We start from the raw sequence: 25,060 nt of genomic DNA, 5'->3' as shown, positions 1-25,060 counted from the left end.
CAGCGCGTACCACGAGTGCAGGCTGAACACAGCACGGTACTGCACAGAGGGTCAAATAAACGCCCATGTACCTTGGTCTTTACATTTCTTTTAAATTGGCACATCTTGTCCACACTAGCTTAGCAAAGGTGAGCACTGACGAGGATGTTCAGAGCACCCTCCATCTATCTGAACACCTATTAATGGTAGAGTGGACAGGAAAGAAGTGTCTGTATAGCAATAAAATGAATGCTTGCCCCCACAAGTGGCTGGAATGTAATAGAAATAATCTCAGAGAACAAAGTCTCCTTTTAGTCTTCAGCCTCATGCAGAATGCCTCTTATCTTCACAGAGACTTCGGTCTCCTCTTGAGCAGGTCACCAGGCCTTGGCTGGTCACCCCCAGCCAGCCTACCCTGGCCAACAGTTCTCCAATTTTACTATGTCCTGGCTCCTGTTACTCCCTCCCAGGCTGTTCCTTCCCAGAGCTCATTGCTTCTTTTCCTTCTGCCCAGGAGGCTTTTCTATCAGATCTACATTGAGCTCCTAGCCTGTCTTCCCTATGGGGCTTGGCCCATCTGTCACCTTCTGAGAGAAGCTTCTCTTCTTATTTAAACTGAATACTACCCTCTCACCTTTGTTCCATCTCCTGCCTCCCACTTCTGCTTCTGTCTCTACCCCTTAGTGTCTTGCCATATGCTTGTGACTCGTTCTAATTATCATCTCTCAAAAGCAGGTTTTATCTCTTACTGATATCCCAATGCCTTCATCGGGACCTAGTGCTCAAAAAGGTTCATTGCATGAACGAAAGCACAGACAGAGCTTAGATTCTAATGGTGACAAATGCTGACAGATTCCTTGTCTAAAAAGAACAATTTTATATAAGAGAAACAGCATTTCTGTCAGACCTTTTATTGAAGTATACAGTGTATACAGGAGAGGGTATATTTATTGTCACTGTAGCAATTCCTAAATTTTTACAAATGGAACGGACAAGAGTAGCCAGCCCTATGAAAAGTACAGCACACACAGGATTCTTTTCTAGTTGCAATCTTCTCTTCCCTCAATCACCATCCTGACTTCTAATAGTATGGAATTGTGTGATCTGTGTTTTAATCTTCAATGAATATCACCACCCAGGATGCATACTCTGACGTTTTTCAGTCAACATTATGTGTATATGATGCATCTATCCTGTTGGATGTTGCCTGAAAACATGTTGAAGACTGTCTTAGTGTAGAGGATGTATACTAATAGATATCTTAGAAGTCTTTTGGTTGCTATTTGACAGAGCACATTGGGTAGGAGGAAGGGTAGCCTGTAAAGTCAGCAAAAAGATGGCTAGAAGCTGAGAGACTGTCATGTTCTCCAAGGTTGTCACAGCAAAGGTGAGATTAAATGATTGAATTTTGGATAGAGTTTGGGTGTAAATTCAACAGGATACTAATGAAATGGAGCTGACAAAGAGACAGGAGTGTAGTCAAGAATCAACCCAAAGTTCCTGGTCTAACAATGAGAAGACGGAGCCGACCAGACCATGTGCCAGAAGAGTGCTGGGCGCTGGTTTGGGCAGCAACACTGAACGTTGGTGGTGGTGGCTTGAGGCACCTGAAAGACATCACATATAGCATTCAATATGTGCTTAGTCTACAGCCAGTGAGACCTGCTGGATGAAGTTGGGGAGAATATGCAGTAGGTGGGTCAAGTGAGGTGGCTTTGGAAAGGTGTTTGGTGTCAAGAGATGCTTCTTTTCCCTTTTGTTTCCATTTTAAATTGGGAGACACAGTTAGGAATAAGGAGAAGAAAAGATGGAAGTCAGTAGAACAGGAAACGTCCCCTTCACAAGGTGCCTTCAGCAGTCTAGGTAAGGGCCCTTGAGAAACACTAGTCTAGGGAGTGAATCAGAATCAACAAAGCTTCCAAGACATGCTTACAATAGTGGTCTAATAATTTCATAGAATTTGAATTTTAAATCATTACTTTCTATGTGCCCAGTACTGCTTACCCATAAACCTGACCCCATAACTTTAACTTTATTTAATCCACATAACGATTTTATAGAATAGGTGTACGAACTTTCTAAGGTCTGCAATGAAAACGAATAATAGCACCTCCTGTTATGACAATGCTTGCTACAAAGACACAGGCCCTGAACAGATCAACTCTAACTTGTCTCCACAATGCTCAGTATCCTAGGGTCAGCAACTGGACAGAAAGGAGCTAAGAACAGCTATTTCAGACATGTACAGGCCCTCACTAGGTGCTGGCTGGTGGGAAAAACTGAAAAGGAGCTAGTATCTGTGTGCACCAAAACCCCCTGAAGATTACATATGTGACCGGGCTTAGGTTATTGAAATCATGATGGTAGCGCAATCATGAGCACGAGTTCTAGATTAGACTGTTGTGGTAGAAAAACCTACAACAATAAGCAGTGGGCTATCCGACTTCTCTGTTTCTTTAGTATGGTTTTCAGATCAAATGCAGGCCCTTTCCTTTTCTGCTTTATGTTACCTTGTTTCTCAATCTCAGTAGCAAATCCTTCCTAGATTAGCTCATCTTATACTCTAACCTCCATCCCTCCCTCCTTCCCTCTCTCCCTTCCTTCCTTTTTGTTTTGAGAAGGGTCTCTCTACATAGCCCTGGATGTCCCAGAACTTACTATGTAGATCAGGCTGTCCTGCAACTCATAGAGATCCACCTGCCTCTGCCTCCTAAGTCCTAGCATCAAAGACATAAGTCACCATACCTGTCAAATCTCTCTTGTGCTTGTACACAGAATACTATTGTTTAGCATTGAACTGCCAACTTTTCCACTAAGGAGGTGGTATATTACTCATTAACATCTTCCCCTCTAAAGACAGAACTTTGAAGCTTAACTCTCCAGCAGTATTTATTCCCCTATTTGTGCATTTACCAATCCTTTTGTATCTCCTTTAAAAATCTTCTTATCTAGCAAAAACAGTTTTCTAGAGAGCAAGAGCATACCAAACCACATCTAGTGGTTTATAGTAATAAAGGACTTGGGCTCTATGGCATTTTGTTCAAGTTCTGGTAAGGCAGCTTTCTGGGCCTCAGCCCTCCAGCCTTATGAGTGATAAGAGACAATTGCATTGGCCATGGTGGTGGTGACGCAGACAGCAGCTATTGAGTACTGAACATGCCCTGGGGGCTAGGCTCTACCTAAGCTACTGTAAAAGTGTACATGCAGTGAGATCACACAATGGATATGCAGGGTGTGTGCTATGTGCGGGTGTGAAGACAAGGAGGCAGGGCACTTAACTAAGACGTCTCAGTACATACAGATTGTCAGCAATGAAACGGAGAAGCAAACCAATGGTCTCTTAATGCTCTGTCCTATGAACCTACACACTTCACTTGTGTTCTGCTAGGACTCCACATCAACTGAGCTGTGACAGCTTGAGATGATACTGCAAAAGACAGTGATCACTAAACAGCATACTTTAGCTTAACTTAGAAGGAAAAAGATTCTAATGTCTTTTATTGTTTGGAAGAAAGGGATGGAGAAACATCCTGCAGAGAGACAAAAAGGGATGGAAAAGCAACAGTAAGTGAAGTTAAATTTACCCCATGGGAACAAGTCTACTGGCAGTCTGGATAAGCCATGGGAAAACCCAGGGACAGTGAAAGATCCCCAGGACGATGACGGCTGAGGCAGATAGGAAGGCATGTGGGAATTCTGCCCCACAGTATTCCACTTGTCTCCGCGCAAGTTTGAAGTTTTCAAAGTTTTGAAAGTTTTCTTTAGTTGAGAAAATACCACTAACAGCAATCTACCAAATGCCTCCTAGAACGATCTAAACTTCAGCTGTGCCGGGTATAGGACTCCAGCTCCCATCTCTTAACAGTTGGCTTGGCGCAACATTACAGTCTCCAAGGAGGGCTGCCTGCCCTCTTGGCAGCAGGGTGAGTGCCATGATGCAGCTGCTGTTGGCATGCTGAGAGCTAGAAGGAGAGAAATTATATGGCAAAACAAGAGTAAGTCGCAAAGAAAATCTGAGTCAAAATTCAAGGGCCCCAGACCAGCTAAACCACACCACTGAATCACGAGCTTGGCAGCTCATGGAGGTGGAGGTGGGGGCGGAGGGCAGGAACAGGTGCACTGGGTCTCTGCAGAAAGCAACCCTCACTCAGACACGAGTCTTGTGATTTTTTTGCATTTGCATAATGAAATGGATCTTTACTGGGAAGAATTAGTATGTTAACTACAATGGGGCAGAAGAAAAGAATCAATTAGCCTTTTGGTTAATAGCCAAATTGCAGAAAACCATTTCAAACATGATGTTCAGACGGCAGACTCGCTTCTTTGTGATTACTCCTGCTCACAGAAATGGCTCTGGGTCATGGTTCCAGGCTCCGAGTTCCTTCATCTGGCTCTGAAACTTCTTTTCCAGTGCAGAAGTTTCCCTCACATTGTTACAGATGCACACCATGCCAGGCTTTGTTCTTAATCTCACAGGGAAAATTAATGTCCATATCTATATCACCAGCAGCCGTGCTCACAGCGAGCTGGTTCTCTAGGTTCTGTAAAAACCATTTCTTGGCCATCAGGTAACCTGTTAAGAACTGGCTGGCCAGATTCACTTTGAATTCCTTCAGAAAGGAGGGCCATAACAATTCATGACTTCCATTTGAAGAGTCCTCTAAGTGGTTAAGGCAGAAAAAAACAAAACAAAACAAAACAAAAACACCAAGAATACACAGCCAGTTCCCTAGAGCAGCACTCTTGTGAACCTCTCCCCTGGGTGTTTGGAAGCAAGGAACTTCAGGATCTGAATAGCAGACTACACCCCCAAACCCCTAACCCCCAACCCCTGCTCACAAGTCCAGTCACCACTATGGAATCTACTGGGAGGTACCGACTTTGCAAACTTACCGACATCCACCTTTTTTCTCATCCCCAAGTAAAGTATGAATGTTGATTAATACAAAGCCAATACTTCTGGCATTATAGAAAGCTGCCTGACCTTTTCTGCAACTCATGCTTTAGACAAAGATAAAAGAGAGTCCTGGAAGAGTAAATTATGGATGCACTGAAATTAAGAAATCAACCTCAACAAAAGTAGCAACAGAGTCTACTAAAAGAATATACAACTCGATACGACACAAAACAGGGAGCCATATCAGGCACAGGTTTAGGAAGCAAGTCACACAGAGAAAAGGTACTATCAAGCTCTGGCCTTCCATGCCTTTAAACTGTAATGTCTATAAATAAAAGACATGCTTCTCTGAACAATGGCTTGAACAAGTAACACTGTCATTTTATCTCCCCAGATAACCATCCATTCTATTCTGGCTTCAGCTGGCATCTGCTTTCATTACATCAGCTTCTAGCTGGTGGGGTGAGGTACAGAGGCAAATCTGAGTTAGAGGCACCAGGCGATGGAGGTCAGAAGGTGACACAAGATACAGCACAGATAAGGGAAGACTGTTCAGGCTGTTCCTCCCTCCTCCTCCTCCTCTTCGTTTTACAGTTTGTTGCTAATAAAACTTCCATAGGACTGAACTCTGCCCCTTGCAACTATAGAAGACCCAAATAATAGCTCTTTTCCCTTGGAAAAAATTATATTGCTAATCCAGAGACTGCTTTCTATTTTTCTCACATTTGTGATGAGCAGTGCTCTGATAGAAGCATCTGACATAAGTACTCAAACATTCTAAATGGAACCAAACCCACCCCTCTTTGTTTCTCGTGTGCTTTTGACACTTCCTTAGTTTTTGGTATTAGATATGGAATCCAGAGTCTCCAACTTGGGAAGCACATGCTCTACCACAGAGCTTCACCTCCAGCCCAGACTTGGTTTTCACTGAGGGGTTGGAAAAGTCTAGAACATTTTGCCACAGATAGAAAAACATTAATTGGGAGAGAATAGTCCACACACAAAGTGGCTTGAACATTAACTCCCTGGTGCTAGAGATTCCAGTCCAAGAAGTTGGCTTCAGTTGCGAATGAAGATTGGATTCTTCAGTCTAAGAAGGAGGTTAGAGAATGCTGATCTCTGATTTCTCTCCTATTCTTGGTCTTTGACATCATCTTAGTTCACATTCTGACTTGACTTTTTTCAGTATTTGTTCCCTTTTCTGTCTTTTTCCTTTACCACTTCCACCTACTTGTGCTTCCTGCTTGTGCCATCTTTCTTGAAACAGAATAAGAGGAAGAAGAGGAGGAGAAGGAGGAAGAGGAGAAAAAGAAGAACAAGAACCACCAGCTTTTCTTTTTTCAGCACTCCAGCTGAGACACCACCACCACCACCACCACCAAGGACAACATCAACATCAACAACAACATTAACAACACCTGCCTTCCTGTTCTCCGCACTCCCCGACCGTGCCCTAGAAGAGAAGGGGAGGTTAAGCAGGCTGCCACTCCATTCTGCAGTCAGTTTCATGCATTGGAAAAGTGGCCTGACTGAAGCTGAAAACTGACGTCTACTAGCCAGCCCGAGAGGGCACGGGGAGGAGAGGAGAGGAGTTTTTCAGAAAAGGAGTGAGGCAAGGGCAGGTTCTAAGCACAAAAGGCTGACCCAACCATCTCTTTTATAAAAGCAGGTTTAAAATGACTTCATAAGCAGTAATGACGTCTGGCCTGAAATCATGTCCAATTTCCCCAGCAGGCCTCCCTGCCATTATCATAGCATGTGTGTATGCCACCTTTCTCCTCTCCCCTGGCCTACATCACCTTCTCCCTGCTGGGCAGCTGGAGGAGGCTTCAACTCCTCAGATGAAAGGAGACCATCAGAGGATTCCCTCCTCCCTCCGCCATGCCCAGAAGCATATCTGGTTTTGCGCCTGGACTCTGATGCAAAGAGAACTAACTACTCACTGTCCCGGCTCTCCTGAGACACAGCTCTGCCCATCAGGAGGCTTCTTTGCACTGCGCTTGCCTTTAAGCAAATCAGACATTTATCAAAATGATCCTCACACCTATCACTCAGTGGGGTGTCACCTGCTCCACCACCGTGCTCTTTCTTTTACGTTTATATGAGAAAGGGAGAGTTGCTGACACCGGCTGTCAGTCATTCACTCTAATTCATCGAAATCCCTGCCTTCCATGTCTGCTTCTCTACTGGGTTTCACTAATAACTATTCAGGTGTGCACAAGTGCTGATTGCCTCTGACCTGTGTTGCTTAGGGCTCCTGGCTCTTTCTAAGCTTTGAGCTCGGGGCTTCCCTGCTCTTACACAGCTTGGCCCTCTCCTTTGCAGTTCCTCCCATGTGGTTTCTGAAGAAGAGTTGCAGGTCTCCTCTTTCCTTCACTGTGCCCTCAGCACACTTTCTGGATGACATCTCTGATGCCAGCTGCTGCTCTTCCATTCCCAAAAGCCCACAGAAACAGACTCTTGGGCGTGCGCAGTGGTCTTCACTCAGATTCCTCCGACCTCTTTCACGGAGACTCCTGTTGGAATCTCCCAGGTCATTTCTCAACCCAGAGCATCCCTAGACTTAATGCTCTTGTAATATTTTCTATAGTGCTGCAGAATCTCATATATGTTATTAGTGACACTCTTTCTTCCCTCCCTCCCTCCCTCCCTCCCTCCCTCCCTCCCTCCCTCCCTCCTTCCTTCTTGTAAATGAGTCTGACGACATTACCCTAATCAAAGCCTTCTAATAAGGCCAACCAGGAAATAACTTCAGAGGTGACTCTGTCTGGCGTATGCTCATTTTACTTAAGGATGTATATTTAGCCAGTTCTCCATGCATAAATGCCAACTGGGTGGACAGTGAAAGTCCAAAAATACAGACCATGCAACTACTGAAATAAGGGTTTACGCTAGCAGTTCGATAGGCAGTTTGTACTGGCTTCAATCTACCAAGCTGCCATGTGGCCCTCATGTGAGAACCACAGTATCTGGTCACAGTCAAGGTGACAAAGCAGCTCAGACTTTGATGCAGACATTCTTTAAGCTTATTACGTGCACGAAGAATTTGATATCCCCTATTAGTCATACTAGACTCGACTTAACTTCCCATTTAAACAGCTGCACTTATTGTGAATATCTCTTCAACTTCTTCAGTGTGCAATGCAATGGGATCACATTTTTCTCCAGATAATTTCAAAGGGCAATAATGAATTTTTCTATGCATACTGAATATGTATCTCATTGAACAAATGGTTTCCACACTGTAAAACAATAAAATACTTTAACTGCCTACATATACAATAAACTAGGAAATAAACAGAAAGTTTCTTTTGTTTTGATACTTTCTACTTTTAAAGCTCATAAGAAAATAGTTATGTTACACAAGTTTGGATTTATATATTGAATAGACACAATTTACATATATTGGTTGAATATAAATAAATATAGTCAGAAACACAAAAAGTAAATATAAAGATTTTAAATTATAATTCTTTTGTTTACTTTTTTTAACCTTTCTTTCTGGCCTTCCTTTTCTCAGAAGGGAGCCATCTTGCAGACCCGCAATGTGCATTCTCACATATGCACAATGAACAATAATGACTTTTGTTCATTTTGCCTGTATGTTGATGGAATGAACATCTGCAATTCTTAAGCTAGGTAAAGTAAATATTTTTTGGAACATTTAGATGTTGTGACTATATTTACAATAATTAATGTAATTAGTTCATGCCACGCCAGTTATTTGAGGACCGAGTTAACATGCTCTGTTGTTTCAACTTATTCTGGAGGTTTACGCTGTCACTGTTTCCAGTATTTTGAAAAACATATTATTTTAAATATGTACTGAAAATTCAGATGCAATTATCAGGAGGATATTATGCTCACCTGCAGATAAATATAAAATCTGAGTAACTAAGTTAACCCTGAAGGTCTAATGTCAGAAAATAAATTATTCAACAAATAGGGCAATTAATTAGAAATGAAAAAGCCCATTTTCTTTGTAATTTGATGTGATGACAACTCCTCCCACATTTTAAAAAAGTTTTTATGTTTATTTGTTTCGTGTGTGTGTGTGTGTGTGTGTGTGTGTGTGTGTGTGTGTGAATGAACAGGAACACACAGGCGTGCTACAATTTGTATAGGTCAGAGGACAAGGTGTGAGGGGTCAGTTCTTTCCTGCTATCATGAGGTCTCCAAGGACTAAACTTGTGCCTTCCAGTGTGGCAGCAAGTGCCTTAACCACTGAGCCATCTTGCTGGCTCACATTGTGCATTTCCATACGTGCACAAACATGAAAGGAAACATGTTATACCACTCTGCATACAGATGTCCTGAGGGAGGCAAATTCGATTCTACCACTGAACACACAAGTGATGGTTACTCTCACTGGCTGCGCCTAGCCTAGAACTCCGCTAGAAAAACAATGTTTGGCAAACTGAAGAGGTGAGCAGAAAGTTGGGTTATTTGACCCTGGCTCTCATTTTTAAACAGGTTATATTTCAAAATAGAAGATGGGGTTGGAAAAGTAAATACAGCTGTGTTTTTTCCACCCCTCTGTGAGAATGAAGGAGCCATTCAGAATGGCAGGAGGCCGGGTCGCTCCTTTAGTGTACACTTGGAACCCGAAGGAGTGTGCTATTATTTCATGTCACAGAGAACTCAGGTCAGCATTGCTTTCTTACTGTAGCAAAACATGCACAGCATAAACCTGCCCATCTTACCCACAGATGAGTCTAAATGACAGGCTTAAGTCCCTCACGTTATATAGGCCTCACCACTTTCTGCTGCTAGAACTGTCATCATCCCACACTAAACTGTACTCATTAAATAAACCAGTCCTCATTCTTCCTTTCTCTGAGCCCATGATAATACTTTTCTTTTTATTTCTATGAATTGGTTTCTTATAGGAATCTTATGCAGATGTAAGTGGCTTATGTTTAGTAAAACATTTTCAAGATCCATTCACACATGTTGTGTCTTGTATCAGAGCCTTTTCAAGGTTGAATAATATTCCACAGACTGTATGTGTAAATTTCCAGCTGCTGATGGAAATTTAGATGTCTACCACATTTAGGATTTTATAGGACAATATTTTTATGTAAGAGTATAAAATCAAGTAGATGGAAAGCTAGGAACCAACAGGGATAGCAGGAGCCAATGGGTGAAGGAACCCTGAACGTGTAAGAATGGGGAGGTCAGGGAACAGGAAGGTCAGGTGCAGACATGTTTACACTAAAGTTATTGCATAATTTTCTAAAGCATACTTGGCTTGACTTAAAAATCATAATTCAAGGTTTTACAACTAAATATTTTGAGAGGTAAAATCTAAGCATAAGTGAAACCATTTCAAACTTGATTGGGGCAGTTCATAATCCCTAATCCTTCAAGCCCAACAGAGTGCTGGGTTCTTTTGCATTGCTATGCAGTGCAAGGTGTGACTACCTGCTCTTGAGGAAAGTCCACCCAATAAAAACAATGGTGTTACTAATGTTAACAATGAATTGAGAACGGGCCAAATATCCTCCACAGTACGAGAAAAAGTTTAAAGGCCACACAGTTTGTGCATACTTTTACAAACTACAATGCTTTAACAGAATAATAATCTTTCTAGAAGTGACTAGGAAAATACACCTTATCGTGAGAAAACACAGTACATCAGATCATCAGCAGTAAACTACAAGTGTGTAAATAACTCATAATCATCCGTCCACAGGATTCTCACTGTGTCAAGGAGAGGGAATGGAATTGAGAGCCAGATGCATAACATTGTTTGTGGATTTCTAGTTGAAAATCAGTACCTGGACCTTGGTGCCAATGCTCCCTGCTGCTAAGCCACAGGGCTTCAGCAAGACTCTCAGAGGTCCTGGATTCCATTCACTTCACTGAAACACAAGCTCACTGGACCAGACGAATCAGCAGTAATGAGGCCCAATCTGAAGAGCATTAGAGTCTGCACTCCTCTAGCCATGATCCATAGGAAACAATCTTTAATCGGTTCAACTGGAAACTGGAGGGGCAGCGGCTGAGAGGCTGAGGAGTGTGCAAACTCAAAAGTTATGAAAAGAATTTTATAATGGAAGAATGCCCATCTTTATAGTGTTCTTGAATATGTAAGAAACAAACACTTAGCTAATGAGAAAAATGGCAGGTATTTTCATCTTAAAATGGACTTTTGCAGAGTAAAAAAATACAACGGATTCGATTCTACATATTTGTAATAATTGTAAAAAATTTAGTATCAGTATTATGAACAGAAAAAGAACAACCATACTAAGTATATTTAAATGAGCATGAATATCATTGTTTGAAAATAGCAAACTCAGCTTGAAGGAGTTGAAATTTGGTACCACACTGAAAGGATTTTAGGATCTCTTTCTGGATTACTGATCTCTGTATGGTGTGAGTTGGTATATCCATTAGAAATGATACAGGGATCTGGAGAGTTGTGGTAAGATTTTTATTTTGTTCCCACTAATAACAATATGATAAAGTAGAATTTTCCTTGGGTAATGGCAAAGTTTGGAGAGGGAAGGTAATTAAGAAAGATGCATATACACAAAGGTAAGCACATACTGCTCTTCTAGGTGAGCCAAGTTTGATGCCCAACACCATGAGATGGCTTACAATGGACCTATTAGGAGGTCTGATGGCTCTGGCTTCAGTGGGCACCTGAACTCACGTGTACAGACCTGTACACACAACACATAAATTAAAAATAATAAAAAGTACATACTTAAAGAAAGAAGGAAGGAAGAGGGAGGGAGAGGGGCAGGCAGGCAGGCAGGCACTTTGCTGGAGGCAGACACTGCTCCTTTGAATCAAGTATGGACACAATCCACCTGCTGGCTAGCAGAGCTAGAAGAAGAAATGTGATAGGGAAGGGATGCACACAGTTCTTTTCATCACCGGTCAGCTTTGTTTCCATGATGTCTGGGCCAGGGAGCAGAGAGGCTGGGGGCTGAACAGCAGGAAGCAGCATGCATAGCTCTTCCGGGCCCACGTGTGCACACAGTGTTTGATAAGCAAAGATGGCTTTCAAAGGCTTGGGATTTCACCAGTTTGTAGGCAGCCACTTTCAGAACCTTCATGAGTACAGATTTTCCTTCTGCCTTCTAGAAATAATTGCTACAGTTTCAACTGCTAAATTGATGCAAAAGTGTACACTTATTTCTAAAAGTGGTCTTAAATGTACCAAAAGCACACTTACAGTTAAATAAGGAACTGTTTTTCTTCCCCCACTCTTTGCAGGTAAGCCGATGATGGGAATTCTCTGAAGACATGAAATAATTTACAGTCTGCCCATGAAGTTGGAAATACAGCGATTTGGAAAAAGAGCTCGCACACACTATTAAGAAGTGAATTATACTAGCTGTTACTGGATCTAGTTTTGCTAACTTTCTTCTAGGTAAATTGTAAGGTGGGCTTATTTCCAGGATTGCAGGCATTAGCTCACAATGAATGGCATTTACTTGCCAGTCATCTTAGATAACATCTCATTAAGTTTTCTTTATGTGGTAGGTAGGCAGCATTTTAATCTCTGTCGAGGCAGACAGGGGATGCTGAAGTGCAAAGAAGGTACACAGTCAGCCAGTGAAGCCTTGCTTACCCACCATTCTCCGAGGCTTCTCTCCTCTGACCAGTGAAGGAGCCTTTTGAACTTAGTGCGCTTGCTTCTAAAGGCCTCACAGCATCTCCTATAGGAGGCCACAAAACGCTTCATCTTTCTCTCGCAACCAAAGGAGGCACATACAATGCAGAGAAAACCAGTTTTTTTGTGGGGTGGGTGTTGTATTGTGTATCATTTTATATCCAGCTGGATATGCTAATTCTATGCAGATCTTAGGAGCCCTGAAATTACATACTGTTTAGACTATTTTAATCCCTGAAAGCACCGCTGTGATCCCTGAATAATGTATTTTTAAAATAACTGCTTTACCTTCACCAAATATATTCAGTTAAATTTAAAAACTTAAAGTGACAGCACACTGCTCTTTGTTCAGGAAGACGATGCTTTCTAAAGCAAGCTCTTTGTGGTTAATTGTCCAGCCACTGGCACTGGCTACACTGCACTGCCCAAATTTTCTAGCCCACAGCACTTGTGGGACAAGGGCAGCAAGGTGCCAGATGGCTAGGACTTGAGCTGCAATCTGTTCTTAGGAAGTTAAAGGTACTGTCCCTTTAATTGGTTTAAACACGAGCCCTGTGCCCATTTAACACGATTCCATGCTAAGAGATGATATCAGAGGCTACAAGGGGGAATGAGGACATTTCCGGGACTCTATGTAGTTGCCAGCTTTTGGGTGGACCTTGACTGTGGAGAAAGAGGAAGAGCAGCAGCACTATTTACGTTCAGACCAGCACAAAGGAAGAGGGCCTTTCAGACTTGAGGAGCATAGCTGATTGCTTGGACGACCATGAATATATATAATACATATATTATATATATATCACTTCCTATTTAACTGCTTTAACTGAAATCCAAACAAAAATTGATAAAGGTAATAGAGTTCAAGCTAGAACTATCACTGTGATTGCTTAAAAGATATAAAAAATATCTGGAATCATAAAATAGCAAAAGTAAAATGAATTGTAAGTCAAACAACCTTAAAATTCTGAGTGAATAATCAGTCACTTAAAAGGAAAAACACAGAAAATAACTTCATTTGTGCAAAAATGTACTCAGTTGGCATTGTTCCTCTAATTCCAGTAAGCAAGAAGTTCATTCTCTTTGAAACCCACAGCACATGTAAAAGTTCTTCATTTTTTTTTTTTTTAATTTATAGTGTGAGCTTTGTACTGCCTCCTAACAATGAGTTCTGGGCCAACTACATCAGGGAAAATTAATGTGATACACGAGATCAAGAAAACATAAGCCCTGTGATTACCTTGTATGGTCATCTCAGAAAATACAGGCTCACAAATATACTTGGGCGAACATATGTGTGTGTGTGTGTGTGTGTGTGTGTGTGTGTGTGTGTGTGTGTGTGTGTGCGTGAGTGTGCGTGCACACGTGTGACACAGAGCACATGTGGAAGTCACAGTACAACCTTGGGTACCACTCTTGTTTTCTACTCTATTTGAGACAGGGTTTCTCTTATGTTAGTTGCCAGTGCATACTCCAGACTGGCTGGCCCACGAATGTATCTAGACATTTCTGTGTCCAACTCTCATCTTCCTGTGGAAGCATGGGAATTACAGAACTGTATCACTACACCCAGTTTTCCATGGCTTCTGGAGATTCAAACTTGGGTCCCACATCTATGTGGCAAATGCTATTACTCACTGAGCAATCTCCTCAGCCCTCAATACCTTTTTATGCTAAAAATCAAACTTGTGTGGCTAATGGTGAAAGCCTAGTCACTTTCCTGCTGACGGGAGGGTAAGAGAAGTGAGTCTTCTACTCAGCACTGTTCTCAAGATTTTAACCAGGATAGCTAGGAAGAAAGTAAGAGGCATCCAAATTGGAGTAGAAAAAGTAAAACTATTACTATGCGATGATGATAGGATTTTTCTGAATAGAAAATCATGAGGAGTCCATTAAAATTCAATTGCACTCACTATGAACTAATAAATTTAGCAAGGTTATAGGACACAAAAGCTCAATTCTACAAGGTGCTGGAGAGAAGGAAAGAACAGTGTCTGTGCAAGAATGACACTTGTCCATCCAGTGCACACATACAAAGCCAGGAGTGGTCATGCATGTCTGGAAGAACAGGGCTGAGTGGGAGAGGAAGAGGTGGAGATAAAGGGCTCACTGGGGCTTGCTCACCACCAGCCATATACAGCCAGGTTCAGATGAGAGGCCCTACTCAAAGAAATAAAGTAAAATCTGATGCAGCAGAATACCTCACATCCGCTGACTTCCACTGACTGTGAGCACACAGCCACAAATGTTTGTATATACAGTATTAATACAACACACACACACACTTTAAAAATCAGATGGCTGTAAGTTAAGCAAAGAAATTTTTGTAAACAATGGACAAAATATACCAAACTAGTCATGTAAAATTGTGATGGAACTGAAAAACTGCCATGCCATAGTTACTATAATCTCTGTAACATGTAATACATATAAACAACATGTAACTCATGAGTCTACGGTGGAACTGGTATAAAGAAATCTACTTACTATGTTACCACTTGGATTAAAGTGCAAACCAGTATATACAGTACATAATGCTCGATTATGATAAGTGCCTCTTATTGTTTTACTACAAAAACAGTAGTTGTAGTCACACTTCACACACACACAGACACACACAGACACACACAGACACACACAGACACACACAGACACAGACACAGACACATGCACAGACACAGACACACACACACAGACACACACACACACACACACACACACACACACACACACACACACACACAGAGGAAGAATTCCAGAAGAAAGTAATGTTCTTCTAGGAAATGGCAGATCGAGTTTTAAGGCTGGTCTTCCTGCCCTGTGTGCACTTAGAACAACAGCTGTGTTTACCTGTAGTTGTAACAAAAAGCCTAAACGTAAAACTATTTAAAAACGGAAAGCTACAGAGAAGCTATGAAATAATTTGTATAGTTAATGTGGTGCTTTGAATGGAATGACCCCCACTGGCGTTTTTATTTTCCTGTTTAGAATCCAGATTTAGGAGAGTTAGGAGGTGGACCATGTTGGAGTGAGCATATCCTTGTTGGAGGATGTGGGAATGGGCTTTGAGGTCCATGTCAGGTCCACTGTCTCTCCCTCTCCCTCTTTCTCTACTGCCTGTGGATCGGGTTGTAAAGTTCATAGTTACTTCTCTAGTGCCTTGACTGCCTGCTTCCCACCATGAGGATCGAGGACCACCAGCCTTCCAAAACTGTAAGCAAGCCCCTACTTAATTAAGGTCCTTTCCTTTTCAAGAGTTGAGTTGGTAATGGTGACTCCTCAAGCAACAGAACAGTGACTAAGAAAGCAACACAGTGTGTGTATTTTAATCTGTTATTACAACAGCATTAAAATAAAAGTGTATAAGGCAAAAAGTTATAGTAGGCTAAGGTTAACTTTTATTGATGAAAACTATTGGGATTCATTTGTCAGAAGGTCACAGAGCTACAGCCAATGGAGGAACAGTTAGGCGTACCATTCAGTGCCTCACACAGAAACTCCCAGTTCTGTACTCTACTCATGGCCAGCACATATACAGATATGTAGTTTAAAAATGTTGATAGCATGGTTTTTATGTGCCGTTTTGCTGTCTAGACATGTTGAAGTGTTTTAACTGCCAACACTATTCAACGCTAGTAGCATACTGGGTAGATGTGTACTCTGGGAGCAACGGGCTACAGCACATAGCTTAGCTAAGTAGTGGCTTCTATCAGTAGCTTGCTGAGTACACTTGATGTTTTCCAGCACTTGAAGATGCAGCTTACAGAACACATCCTTGTTGTTAAGTAGCACATAAATATATGCCTGTACATTGTCATAAACAACCCAGAAATGAAAAGTGAGACGAGGCCATCAAAATCAATTCCAAATATTTAGGAATCCTTTAACAGAAGCACAAGATTTACATTCTGAAACAATAAAGTATTTTAAAAAGAAAATAAAGACCTAAGTAAATAGAAAAGCACCCCTCACTCAGGGATCAAAATGTAAAGTTGTTCAAATGGAGCTCCTTAAACTGAGCTTCGGAATCAATGCAATTTCTTTCAAAATGACAGTGGTTTTCTTGCAACAGATTCTAAAATGTATATCAAATAGCCACGGACCATGAATCACGAAAAAAAATTGTGGAAAAGTAAAACAAAATTGAGATTTGAGAGTGATTTCAAAATTCCAGTTGTCAAGAGTGTCCTTTGACATAAGGTTGAGGATATCAATCATTGGAATAAAACTCAAAGTCTGGAAATAAACCCACATGTCAATAGTCACATGCTTTGTCACTGGAGTGCACTGTACCATGGAGGAAGGTTTTTTTCAGCATTTAACACCGAAAAAGCTTTTTATTCATATGGAAAAAAACTGGTGCCCTGTATCACATCATAAAAAAATACTAGGCCAAATGAATCAAAGTCCCATGAAAGCTAAACCATAAAACTATTAGAAAAAATGTAGAAGTAAATCTTCTACAATGGACTGTCGCTATGGCACCCAATATAAATAAAACCAAACCAAGGAAAGAATTGATTACAGCATTTCATCAAGGAAGCTGGAGAGCTCTTCCAGAAGACCCAGGTTCAATTCCCAGCACCCACATGGCAGTTCACCTGTCTGTAACTCTAGTTCCTGACCCTCTTCTGGCCTTCTAGGCAGCACCAAGCACATGAATGACACACAGACATACATGCAGGCAAAATAACCATACATATAAAACAATAAAATTATTAAAGGAAATGTCCTTAAAATTGTAAACTGTCCTTATAAGGGCACTATCAAGAAGAGATGAAATGTTTTCAAGCCATGCATTTGGTAAAGGGATTACATCTGCATATTTAAAGAGTTTTGTTTTGTGTGAGGGAGTATTTATCTGCATGTATATCTATGCACCATGTATATGCCTGGGCCCCATGGTCCTTCACAAAGGCAGCAAACACTCTTAACCAATGAGTATTTCCCCAATCCACATGTGTATTTTTAAAATTCTTACTAATTAAAAGATGACCTATTGGATAAAGAGAGGATCTGAATAGATATTTCTCCCAAGCAGATGTGAAAAACAAAACAAAACAGTAAGAAGATGTTGGTCTCCAGTCATCAGGAAATGCAAACGAAAACCACAGTAAGATATGACTTCACACCTCGGAGCTATAATCAAAATGCCAGATAATAACAACTGTTGGCCAGGAAGTGGAGAAATTAGTACTCTCCCACACTGCTGGTAGAACAGAAACGGTGTAGCTACTTTGGAAAACAAGTCTGACAGTTTCTCAAGTGGTTAATCACAGAGCTACACAAACTCTAGCAATTTACTCCTAACGATATCAAAATAAACATTTTTATACAACTGTTCATAGTAATATTATCCAAAGAGCCCAAAGTAGAAATGATCTGATTCTCAGGAAGTGATGAACAGATAAATAAAAGGTACTCTACCCACATAAGAGAGTATTACACAGTGCTAAAACAATAACAGGACGGGCATGGGCAAGCTAAAAAGACTGTGCCTAAGGGGGAAAAGCAAGCACCGTGTACTGTATGATCCACTCATATGAGATACTCACAACAGATGCCGTCACAGGAAGGAAGGAGCGCAATTGGGCACAGTCCCCTTTCAGTAGGGCAGGGCTCTATGCTCAGCCAATAGGGACATATAATGGCATTTACATTAGTCATTCTAATATACATTTAGTCATTCTAATATAACACAAGAAATCAGTTTTATTTTATCATAAGTTTATATTTTTAAAAAATTATTTAATCTACCTAAGATATTTAGGTGAGCTTAAACATACTGCTGCAGATTCTGCTATATATATGTACCTACACTAAGTAAAATACTCTGTAAGCCCCTCCACTTACTGACGTCATTCTAGGCATCACCCACAGATGCAGAACTCAGGGGAGAAAAGTCACTCTTATCATATCGTCATAGAAAATGCCTTTAAAAACAACCCAAAACTTTTCATGTTTAATCATCACCAGAATTACAAAGTATTCACATTGCTTTGATTAGTTATAGACTGCTAACAATCAAAATGTGAATTAAAAGAAGTTTTTAAACACTGGACCCTAGGGTCATGGCAAATGTAATGTTTGAGAAGATTCTTACATTAATTTTTGCTGCTAATAAATATGAAAATTCCTGTGGTATATATGCCCACAAGGTATGATGGCAACTATAAATGCCATTGCAAAGTATTTAAAAGGTGGTGTTCTTCAGAGGTGACTAGGTCATGAAGGCAGAGTGCCATCATGTTGGGAGTGTTGTCATCTGCTACAAACATGAGATGGTCCTCACTCGCAAGCTTCTTCATGCACTTGCTTATCCTGCCTTTGCAACACAGTGGTACCGCCAAGAATGATCTCTTTGGGTATAAGCTTTTTGAGATCAGACATCCGGGCTTCTCAGAACAGTAAGAAGTAATTTTCTTTATAAGTTTCTTCTGCTCTTTATAAGTTACTCACAACAAGACATTCCATTAGCTCATCACAGAACATACTATGATAGGAATCAGTAAAAGGCTCTCAAGACAGAGAATATAATTCTTTGGGCAAAAGTGGATAGAAATTTAAGCTCAAATAAAAGAATGATATAAAATTTCTGATTGATTAAGAGCTTTTTCATGCATTTTTAAAATGGATGATGTCATGTATCAGATTACTAGGGGATCACAAGTATTGGAAATATCAGAAAGAATGATGTAAGAGCTTTGTGATTAAATGTTAATCTGTATAACATATGAAAAACTCCACCCTTTGCATCTACTACAGGTAGATGGAATTCTTTTCTAACACATTAAAAATGGGCTTTTAGGACTTGAGCAACAATTCCTGTGAGATTTACTTGAAACCTGCATCTTTATATCAGGTTAATATTGCACATTGCATCTTTATATCAGGTTAATATTGCACATTGCATCTTTATACCAGGTTAATATTGCACACTGCATCTTTATATCAGGTTAATATTGCACATTGCATCTTTATATCAGGTTAATATTGCACATTGCATCTTTATATCAGGTTAATATTGCACATTGCATCTTTATATCAGGTTAATATTGCACATTGCATCTTTATACCAGGTTAATATTGCACACTGCATCTTTATGTCAGGTTAATATTGCACATTGCATCTTTATATCAGGTTAATATTGCACATTGCATCTTTATATCAGGTTAATATTGCACATTGCATCTTTATATCAGGTTAATATTGCACACTGCATCTTTATATCAGGTTAATATTGCACATTGCTCTTGGGTAGTTGCATAGACTTACAATGAATATGAGGGTTTTTCTGCCTCTAGAAAATCATCGAAAATTGATGTTTTCAGGCTTTCAAAACTTTGCCAGTCTATATGTAAACTCTTGTAGCTCCTGAAACACCCGCTTAAACGCACAGCACATGTTCTTCCCTTTGCTGCTCTTGCCCTTGTCACCGTGTCACTCACCCATGTGCACTTCGCTTAGTTTCTAGTCTGTTCTCCTACTAAATGGTGCAGTGAACACAGTGCCATCCCTGTGCCCTCTACTGCATGGCAGGATGCAGCAGACCACCTGACATACAGCACATGCTCATTACTGTTGAAGGGACTTCCCACAACCCACTGGAACCACAGTTTATAGTCTACCTCTTGGGCATGCACAATATTTTATTCTGTGTGACCCTCTATGCTCACATCCCACAAATACCTTCGTAGTGGATGGTGCTGAACTGTAGGAGAGAAAACATAAATACACCAGCTTAAATATCCCCAACTGTGAGACCCCAGAAAAGCTCCCTTATGCTTCAGTAGCTCTTTCTCCACAATGTTGTGAGAAGATGAGCTAACAATGTTGTTTGTTATCTGACTATTCAACATGGTTTCTGGAACACTCTGTTCTATTATGTTATCACATCCGTCCCATCTAATAATAAGATCAGAAGAAGCAGCCAGTGCCTCTGAGCTCAGCATCACCTCTCATTTTACAGAAAGCCTGGTACTCTAAGGAGCCAAAGTAATATAGAATCTGACCGCAACTTAAAGAAAGACTAATATCACCATAAAAGTCTGGCGAACAGTGAACTAGACTATGCGGGGAGGGTGGCAATGGGGGGAGGTTTGGGAGGGGAACACCCACAAGGAAGGGGAGGGGGGAGGGTGATGTCTGTCCGGAAACCGGGAAAGGGAATAACACTTGAAATGTATATAAGAAATACTCAAGATAATAAAAAAATAAAATAAAATAAAATAAAAAAAAAAGAAGTTAAAAAAAAAAGTCTGGCGAAGAGGACACATGAAATGATTTTATTCAATTGAGAATATAATTCAAATATAGCTGGCAGGAAATGTGTGAGTTATCAAAGTATATATAGTTTTAAAAAAGTAACTCCTTAAGAAATACTGATAATCCATCTTTAAAAAGACCTGACCTGACTTGACTTCCTCACCATCTTTTCGTTTATGTATAATGACTGGATATAAAGAACCAATTACAATCTTTATAGTGACTTCCTGGTTTCTAAACCAGATGATGTGGACCAAGGGTGTACTCTAACTCAGCAACCTTCGCAGACCTTTTCCTCCCTTTCATGAACAGCATCTGAAAGATGGCTACTGAAATAACAAGTGAGCATCCAGTTAGAGCAAGCTTTACTCAGCACACACTCTACGGGATGTCTGGAACACACCACAGTGACATCTGATTTTCTCTCCCTTAATCCTATGACATACTTGATATGGTTAATACTTTTAACCAAGCTGTGTGCACTTTAGACACAAGATTGATGCATGAATTGGAGACTTCCTAAGTGACTAACACTTTCAAGACAATTATCAATTTTATTTCAATGTATTAAAATTGCCACAATGTGGCATCTTTTTGAAAACATTACTGTGCCATTTTACTTTCCATAAAGGGAAAGACAGATTAGTAATGTTTATCTTAATATATTTTAGCTTAACAGATTTTACTAAAATCAATTATAGAAAAAAATGACTGACTACTAAAATGCTAAAAGTCACATTTATTTATTTGTTTATTTATTTATGATTTTTTGAGACAGGATCTCTCTATGTTTTCCAAGCTCTCGTTGTGTAGACTAGGCTGGCCTTGAACTCACAGAGACTCATTTACCTCCTGAGTGCTTGGATTAAAAAAATGAGTTACTATGCCTAGATAATGTTATTTATAAAAGGCAGTAATCTAAATATTTTATTATTGACTCCAAAGAGTATCTGAAAATTTGCAATTTCTTTTTTATTCTAGTAGTGTGTTAAAAAATTCTTCATTGGCTTTAATTCATTTTGGCTGAGTTACATCAAAGATGAGTATCAAATGAAAATTTGTTGAGAATCTTATAATTCTATATAAAGGAACTAGGAAACTTAAAGAAATTTGGTCTCAAGTGTTTAGATAACAATTTCAATTTTTACAGCTAACCCATATTCATCCATTTAAAAAGTATTTGAGTATTTTTCATATATACTATGTAACACAGAGTATATATTAATAAGCAATAATGCTATTTTATAATATATGTTATTATATAATTATTACTACTACTATTAATATAACATTTCAACATTAAATGAAACGATATAGTATATATTTCCATATAATTATGAATACTATTACTAAATATATTTGACATATACATTAAACAATATGACAAACAATAAAGATTAAGTGTACACATTATTTTACTAATTATTTAAACATATTTCTGAGGTAGGATCTTATCATGTAGCCCTTGCTGGTCTGGCAATTGAGCTGTGTAGCCCAGGCAAGCCTCAGCTTCACAGCAGTCCTGCTGCTGCCTCCCAAGTATTGGGATTGCAGATTGCCCCTGCACTCGCTGTAGATACACTGTTTAATGAGGAAACCCTCCTACAAAGCACTTACTAGATTCCATTGACAAAACAGGTATCTTTGATCAGGGGTGAGAGCTACACTGTGGGTAAAAGGCCAAGTACTTAGAATGCAATTTTACTGGTTTAGGAAGTGGAAGGAGCAGGTTCTCTTCTAGTGTCCACAGCCTCACCAGCCACAGACAGTCGGCCAAGTTTATGTACTGGGTATGAATTCCCTCCCATTGAGAAGGCCTAAGTTTGGTTAGATGACTGCTAGTTATTCCTAGGCTTTAAGTGCCACCAATGCACCTGGAGGCTTTCACAGACAACCACAACTGATCAGAACACAGAGGACTAGCCTAGCCCTACCTGGTATACCTGTAACACAACCCCTACCTCCAAGGCTCAGGGAATGGCATGGAAGAGGAGATAGGGGTGAGGCCCAGAAGACCAGGACATTTGGTGTGCGATAGTGTCTTCTCTAGGACACGAAAGGCACTTTTCTAAAATCTCAACGAGATGATCACCTAAATGAGACCTGACACACCAGTGTGGATAGGGAAGGTCTCAAGGTCCCACCAGGGCACACAGCACTATAGATAGTTAATGGCTGCTCTCTGAAAGGAGAAAGAATCAGTCTAATGCCAAGTCATCAGACCTGAACACATACATATAAACAAAGCTAACGGGACTCAGCAGGTTGCTCTTGTAAGTTCATGTGCATGAATGGACAAATAACTACAGATCATGAGTATGATTGTGGGGGGGGGTGACCTAAACACAGATTTCATATAGTAACGATAAATGAACACATTCCCACCAAGACATAACTCTGTTAAAGTGAGCTCTGGTTGTAATAAAACAAATATGAATAAATCCACTATCAAAGAATATTTACAAAGCAAGAAATAAGGCACAAAGGACGAGGCAACAGTCAACATGCTGAAGGAAACAGTCTCTTATAGATGACATTATACAAAAGCAATATTCAAAAAAAGAAAAAAAGAAAGGACACAAAGTTGGATTGGGAGAAGCACTGTATAAAAACACAAACACACTGTAGGAAATTTTCAAACAACTAAGAAAAAAAATCATTACTAAGCAATTAATTCATGAAATAAAAGGTTAGATTAGATAATTTAGATTGAAAAATTAAAGTCTAAGTGTCTACATTAGACAGATGTAACCTTTTCATAAATATCAGATTTATTCAATATCTTAGAATAAAGCAATATAACTTTAAACAAATTTCATAAATATCTCCTAAGTAAAATGGGTCAAAAAATGGGAAAATCCTTTCTGCAGATACAAGCATGGTGTCTGTCATTCTCTAGAGCCATATTCAAGAGTAACTCTGGCAGATTTGGGGATATATGTCAGTAGTACAGGGTTTGCATATCATATGCAAATATCAGAATTCAATCCTTACCACCACAAACAATTAAAATTTTTTTCTGCATCACAAACTGTCAAATTTGATTTCAGAATGCTGTGTGAATTTCTATTACAGATTCCCTGAGACACAAAAGGGAAGAATAGATATTTACAGGGTGCTTACCATATGGTTACATATTATTTAAAAATAAATGCGAAGGTGAGATTTCTCTTCATAATTAATAATACTTTCCTAGGTCATGGGTTTACTAATTTTCTTTGGGAATGCATCCTCAATCCCCAAATAATTCCCCACTCTACAGTCTTAGGTACCAATGAAATCGTATTCGGAGATGGGGCCCTCCAGGAATTAAGAATAGATGAGGCCACGAGGGTGGGTCTCTAATGATGAGAGTAGTGGCTTCATAAGAGCAAGGCACAGTGGTCTCTGCTCCATGAAGATACATTGAAGTAGCAACTGAAAAGAAGCCTCATCAAAATGGAGATGACAGAAATCTTGATCTGGGACTGACCAGCCTCAACAACTCTGAGGAAAAAAAATTTGCTGTTTAAGCTATCTAATCTTTGATATTTCGTTATAGCAGCACAGACTGATTAAATCCTTGTCTGATGATATGAAAAACTTGGAAACACAAAAGGACCGGAAAGACAATAAAATGGTGTGGCTGACAGAATCATATCAGGTTATTGGAGGTTAAGAGGGATAGAGTGTTGGAGCCCCACAATCTCTAGGCTGAGGTACCACAGATTATTCATGTGCCCTCCTTGGAAGCCAGCGTTAGAGTGAGCTAGATTAATACACGTTTGAGCAGACTGTATGCTCTGCTTTTTCATGGTAAGCATTCAGACAAAGTCTGAGAAGATGTCACCATGTTCTAGGTGCTGTACAACTAAAACCATTTATAAGCAGAGCTGAAGTTTTGCTCAGTTAGTTAAATATGCATGCCTCTCCATAACACAAAAGTTCTATGTTTCAAAGAAATAAGTTTTCTATGTGGCCACCTCAGTGTATTTGCTTAAATCTGGCACAGTACAATAATTACCAAGGGGCAGGTAGGTCTCTCATGCCTGTAATCTTCCTGACACCAACCCTATTTCAATTAAAGCTATTTCCCTCTTTCTTCCTGGCTACCTCTCTCTCTATTCGATGCTGGGGGTGGAATGCAGACCACCTTGGACATCAGGCAAGTGCTCTGCCACTCAGCCTCAGCCGTGGCACTTCCTAGTCATCTGACAGCTTGTCTCCCATCTCTGAAAGGACTGTTGTCAACACTACAGAATGCTAAGGCCCGGTCTCCCTATATGTGTTATCCCTAGTCAGAGAAGACTCT

General features: G+C 40.1%; 1 protein-coding gene across 5 annotated transcripts in view; it reads right to left on the bottom strand.

Annotated features, from left to right (window-relative positions):
* Window positions 1–25,060, bottom strand: part of Umad1 (UMAP1-MVP12 associated (UMA) domain containing 1) — a 194,613-nt gene that overhangs the window by 29,949 nt on the left and 139,604 nt on the right.

Source organism: Rattus norvegicus, chromosome 4 (genome assembly GCF_021556685.1).
Source record: "Rattus norvegicus strain SHRSP/BbbUtx chromosome 4, alternate assembly SHRSP_T2T, whole genome shotgun sequence".
NCBI lineage: Eukaryota > Metazoa > Chordata > Mammalia > Rodentia > Muridae > Rattus > Rattus norvegicus.
This window is presented reverse-complemented; position numbering and strand designations above follow the sequence as displayed.